Raw genomic sequence first — 6,721 nt, 5'->3', positions numbered from 1 at the left:
AATAAACCTAATAGAAAAAAATTATTTTCCTATTAGCAAAACCTTTTTCCACTAAAAAATCCTTTCCGTAGTAAAACACAATTATGATAGAATCCAAGTAAGGTAAGAAATTGAGAACAAATCCTAACAATAACTTGATGGAAAAGATTGTATTTGTGAATACTCTGTAGAAGAATACTCAAATTTATATCCATCCTTTCTAACATATATTTTAAAAGATATCTTGACTAGCTAAACATAAATGGACACACCGCGAATGTATCTTAAGTTTGAAGAAGTTTTTTTTTTTTTTTTCCAAATTCAAGAAAACTTCACTATTTCAAAAAGATGGCCAACTCAAAATGAAGATGGTTTGAAACCCAAAGTTCTCAGCTACAAAGTATTTAGAAATCAAATGTAAATAGATACTGAAAGGAGCATCCTCAACAACAATATTCTCCAACTTGCAACATGTAGAAAGAAAGCGTCTTCACAGCCTCCTTCCTCTTCTACCACCCTTTCTGCGAGTGCTATCGGTGGAAATTGGAGTAACATCCGCTATACGTCCAATTTTCATGCCAGAACGAGCCAAATCCCTAAGAGCAGACTGGGCACCAGGACCAGGAGTCTTGGTCTTATTACCTCTTGTAGCACGAAGTTTAATGTGAAGAGCATTAATTCCAAGTTCCTTGCATCGCTGTGACACATCTTGAGCTGCAAGCATATAGCAGCATATGGAGAAGACTCATCTCTGTCGGCCTTCACCTTCATTCCACCAGTAATGCGAACCATAGTTTCTCTTCCAGACAAATCAGTCACATGAATGAATATATCATTGAAGGAAGCAAAAATGTGAGCAACACCAAACACCAATTCACCTTCCTTGTTGCTGGTCCAAGTGTAACTGTCTCTTCCTCAGGCTCCCTAGTCTTTCTCCTCGACATGGTTTCAGCTGAGTTTGGTAGTGAGAAAGTTTGAGGGATTACTAAGCAGCTTGTGAAAACCCTAATTTGCAGTAGTTTGAAGAGGAAGAGTTATCCTATGAATGTCTATATCTGGGTAGAAATGGGAGTGAATTGCTATTGACTTCGTGGTACGATTGCCATAGATTTTGATAAGTTGGATGCTATTTAGGTCATCGTTGAATGGATTGATCAAATATAAATGGTAGTTTACATTTATGTGTAGAATGGACCCTAGATATCGCTTGGAAGTAATTGCAAACTTTGGTATATTTCCTCTTTTAGCTTAGCTCTGTTATTCGACATGTCATATATCACCAAAGAATGCATTTCAATGTGACATTAATTGGTAACTCCTAATTGATACACCCATCACCACCAAACTTAACGGTAGCTAAGGCGTGAATGGTATAGACAAAATGATACAATCCAAATTAAAATCAACGCTTTTGAGCATATGATTCGAGGCCAAACCAAGGGAGTCCAAGCCATGACCACCTCAAAGATTCCAAAACATGTTTGGAGTTCCCTTTTTAAGTTCCCACAAGAACAATATCATGTGTGGATGATAGCTTGAAGCATAGGAGAAGCTATACTTGATGATGTCATCCAAGGGAGCATTGAGCAACACCGAATTTGGATGATAGCTTGGCTTCGAGAGAGTATGGACGCTCATTTGCATTGTTTTGGATCTTGGGTCACTTTTGAGCCCATGTTGCATTTAGGGTCACTTTTGGGCCTAAGTTGTAATAAAGGCCATTTGTCTTGTAGATAGCTAGGACGCTCTTTATTTTAAATTTAGTTGATGAATGATGATTTGAGTTACACTTGGGATGTTTTTATTAAAACTTGTTGGGAGTTTTGTTGATTCGTGAGAAAGGTGGGTTGCTCGGGAGTCCATTCCCGTTGGGTCCTCGTAAGAGATTGGTGTTGTTGGTAATTGATAGGAAGGACTTAGGGTTTAATATACCCTTTGATTGTCCTTTCTTTATCAATTTGTGTCAATTTATCTATTCTTCTATCTTTTTGTTCCTTTACGTGTTTGTCTCATTTTTTCCTTTGTTTTTCGTGTTTTGTGTGTTTTTCCGTTTCCGTATTTTGGTTCATATCACAAAATAATATGTTTTAGATGAATTAATTTCATAGTTGACGTAGAAAAATTAAATTTCATAAGTGATAATTTTGCACTAAGGGATCTTTTGATTGGTGGGATGAAGATAATAATTTCAAGATAAATTGTGAGATTAAATAATCTTATCTTTAGTTATGCATATTGATTAGTCCCAAGATTATTTTACCTTCGGTTATGCGTATTGATTAGTTCGAAGCTTATTTTCTCTGGCACTATATATTGAGTTATCCATCTAAAAGGTGGGATATGATTTTCCAACCTATCTCATTCCACCAATTAAGCGACCCCTAATGATCTAATATCCACCCTCCAACACACTCCACCCGCTTCCATAATCCCATAACCCATATCTGCCACTCCCTCACCCCTAGGCAACCCCAACAATATTTTCATAATTACTAATATATACAAGTGTGGTAAAGTAGGCAACACATGGTTGTCCTGCCAGTTTGCCTTTCACTTGCTTTCTCCATAATTTTCTTATATTATCTTTAATTAATTATTATATGTTATTTATTACTAATATATACAAGTATGGTAAAACAGGCAACACATGGTCGCAGGCAATACGTGGTTGTCCTGCCAACTTGCCTTCCACCATAATTTTATTACATTATCTTTAATTAATTATTATATGTCATTTATTAAAAAATTATGTGAGTGTCGTAAAGCAGACAACACATTGTTGTAGGCAGCACATGGTTGTCCTGCCAGCTTGCCTTTCACCTACTTCTTTCATAATTTTATTATATTATCTCTAATTAATTATTATATGTTATTTATGTATTAAAAAATTAATAATATTTAATAAAACATAATACAGACATTTATGACATATTTGTTTTCGTTGTTTCAACCGTAATTTTATTATTTCACCCCTAATTAATTATTTAAGTCATTAAAATAAATAAAAAATGATAAATTAACTATTGATGTTTTAAATTAACTTGACATTTTATATTAGACTCGCATAAATTTTTTTTACAATTATTTTTATAGTAATTTTTTTATACAACTTCTAAGAAGTTATTATGAGTAATTTAAGACATGTTTGTTTAGCTATTTCAATCGTAATATTTTCTTGATTGTCGAAATTATGTGTCACTTAAATTGAAATAGGAAAAAGTATTATAAATCTCAATAATTAAAAACTTAAACTATTTTACAAATATAATTGACTATCAATGCTATAAAAGTTTGTACAAGGAGAGTATTACTAATTACAATAGCTAACAACTTAAAAGAGTAAATTACAATGCCAAAAAAGTATTATAAATAACAATAACTGACAGCTTAAAATATCTAATAACATATTAGAAATTGAATACCTAAATTTTATTTATGTCACATAATTGAGACCAAAAAATAACATATATTGTTGGTATTATATAGACGTGCGATAAAGAAGGCACCTCTTCGTCGAAGTGTCTGCTTGCTCTGTGATTTTACTATATCGCCCCTAATTAATTATTTTATGTTATTTATGCATTAAATAATTAATAATATTTAATAAGCTAATATATTAAATTGTGGTATTGCCTGGTTGTCCTGCTAGCTTGCCTTTCACCTGCTTCCTCTGTAATTTTATTATATTATTTCTAATTAATTATTATATGTCATTTATTACTAATAAATACAAGTGTGGTAAAACAGACAGCACATGATTGTCCTGCCAGCTTGCCTTTCACCTGTTTCCTTTGTAATTTTATTATATCATCTCTAATTAATTATTATATGTCATTTATATATTAGAAAATTAATAATGTTTAATAAAAATATAATACAGATGTCACACCCCTTTTTGCACCAAAAAGATATGATTTTAGGTTTGAAAGGTTTTTATTATTAAGTGACAAAAAGAAAAATTTATTTTAAAAAAAGATTATGACGTTTAAACTCAAAGTCGCTACTTGACATAAATCTGGTGTGCCAAGTCACCTTTGGAAATCCTTTTTCAAAATGATTTTTGACTCTTTCAAAACTGATCGACGAACAGAGTTTTGGTTAAGAAATTCTGTTGACAGAAGAGAAGGTGTTAGGCACCCCTCGGTCCCGTAGTTCTACCACAGTCGCTTCATGGAATATATCGGTTAGTATGACACTACGGAATGTATAACCAACAAAACACACAACGAGCAAAAAACAAACAACCAAACAATCAAAAGTCCAAAAATAACGTCCAGTCCAATTTATTACAGACCAAAATGAAAATACTGAAATGAAACCTAAAATATTCTAACTATGCTTTACCCGATGCCTCGGACTTTGATCACGAACTTCTTCTACCTACATAATACGTCGGAACATTTTTAGGTGAATAAATATAATGTGCCTCGGGGAATTCCCCAGTAAATGAATACACTTTCAATTTTGTGCAATAAAGTATAAAGAACCATTCACACACACATTCAAATATTCAATGAACCACCATTCCTAAATTTGCCTACCCAACTTACCGTTCGCCTACCCATTTCGACCTATCATGGTACTATCATGTTTAACGACATCAAAATTATTCAAACTAACAAATTAAATATTTCAAATAAAATTACAAATTAGCCAACTTTCAATGTCATCCCAAAATTAAAATTTATCTCCAAATCGAGCTCAACTATCAATCAATATCAACAATCAACCACGACGATACAAAATATATTGAAATCAGCGAAAACAAAATCTATACACCATGAATTTAGCACAAAAAGCATCAAGCAATTAGGATTAATTGAGAATGAAATGAGAAATGAACCTTAATGTCGCTTTTAGTATATTATTCAATTGAATAGATGGAATTCGCATCGAAAACTTTGATTTGGACCTCAACAGTGAACAAAATCCAACTCGGTACCAAATTAACTGCAAAATCCAAAAATTTGATTCGAACACCAATGCACGAAAGCAAACCAGTGACTTGAAGCAAAGCTTACAAAGCTTGAAAACCCGTACGCAATTTCTAGTGATATCAACCCAAACAACCGATTTTGAGATGGTTTGGTGGCTGATTCTTATTTTTTTGGTGGGTGGTGGAGCTGATGTCCTTTACCGAGGCTCCAGCGTCGACGGTGAACGACGGGATGGTTTGTGGGTTTAACAACGTGGTTGATGGGTGGAGTTGATTTGAGTTGTTCGCTCGTTGGTGAAGTGTTTTGGGGTCTTTTTGGTCAGAGATGGAGCGCTCATCGATGGAGAGGACATTTTTGGATGAGAATTTGCTAAAAATCTAGAAAAGAAACATTGTTTTCATTGGTTTTTCTTCTAATCTCTCTCTCGTTATTCAATCTCTTCTCTTCCTCTTTCTCAATCTCTCTTCCACCCACTCTATGCGTATGTGAGCTGTGAGACTAACGGTGTGCCTGTGGGAGTTTTTCAGTGGTGAGGATGAGTGACCTGTGTATGTTTATGGAATGGGGGAGTCTCTGTCTATCTATTGTATGTATTGTGAAAATGTATATGTATATAGTGTGTGTGTATCTGTTAGTAGGAAAAAAAGAGTGGGTAGGGTAGGAGGTCTAAGGGTAAAGGGGGTAGGGGTTGGGTAGGGTAGTGGGTGGGGTAGAAAGTTATTATTTTTGTTAGGGTGAGGTGGTTAAATTTGATTGGGTGAGGTGTCATACTTGTTAATAATTGGTTATTTTGTGAAAAAGTTATCAACTAAAAGGGGGTATATGGTAAGGTGGGGTAAATGGTAAAATTCAGCTTTCGAGAGGGACAAAATTAGGTTTGTACACCATGCCCCTCTTTGAATGTAAATACAAAGTGTTTGCAGACAAATAAGTAGACAACGAGACTAAATTTTGACCCGACCATCATTCAAAAGGAAGAAAAAGAAGGACAGAGTACTACCAAGTCTTTATTTCAGACATCCTACCTATCCAAGTTATGAGGGAATCAAGTCACAAGTATCTCAAAAGGTTGGAAGAAGAAAGACTATACCGAGTTAGAGAGTCAAGTGAGGTCTTGTTGAGTTTCTGGTTCGCGTCTTTGATATTACATCAAAAATGAAAATTACAAGTTAAAAACATAAATAAAATCGTAAAAGTCCCATGCAGCTTTCCTTAGCTCTTGACTTGCTATTTCATCACCATATTCTGCAGGCTAGCTCCTGACTTACAATTTTCTTACTCTATTCTCTAGGTGAGTTCCCGACTTGCAATTTCATCACCTTGCTGCTTGGATTTTCATTTTTTCACCCTGTTCTCCTGTGGGCTCCTGACTTGCTATTTCTTTAATCAGTTGAATTTTAATTTCTTCACCTTATTTCTTAACTTTAAACTTCTTCAACTTGTTACTTGACTTTCTATTTATTTGTCCTGTTCTTTAGGTGGACTCCTAAAATCATCAAAACTAGAAAGAAAATTATCCCAAACAAAGGTTATGATAGAAATCTCACTTTTCAAAAATAAAGTCCCATTTTTCAAGAGGGTACTAGATTATGCTTTCAATAATATAATTAGCTTTTTTTCCCCAATTTATTATCAGAAAACTTTTGCGAATGTCAAATCCAATCATAACTACTTGCATGTTGCAAAGATGAATCAAGACTCTGACCAAGAAATGTATCTCTTGAGAGTAAAATTAAATTAACATAATTAGGAAGTGCGTCTCCTAAGAATTAAAGTGAGGAATTCTGACCAGAAAGTGCGTCTTT

At 34.0% G+C, this 6,721-nt stretch overlaps 1 pseudogene; it reads right to left on the bottom strand.

Annotated features, from left to right (window-relative positions):
• Nucleotides 1–431: 431 nt before the first annotated feature.
• LOC107874862 lies at nucleotides 432–1,028 on the bottom strand (annotated as a pseudogene).
• Between the last annotated feature and the right edge of the window lie 5,693 nt (nucleotides 1,029–6,721).

Source organism: Capsicum annuum, unplaced genomic scaffold (genome assembly GCF_002878395.1).
Source record: "Capsicum annuum cultivar UCD-10X-F1 unplaced genomic scaffold, UCD10Xv1.1 ctg3854, whole genome shotgun sequence".
Classification (NCBI taxonomy): Eukaryota; Viridiplantae; Streptophyta; class Magnoliopsida; order Solanales; family Solanaceae; genus Capsicum; species Capsicum annuum.
The sequence above is the reverse complement of the archived record's forward strand: the minus strand, read 5'-3'. Positions and strand labels throughout refer to the sequence as shown.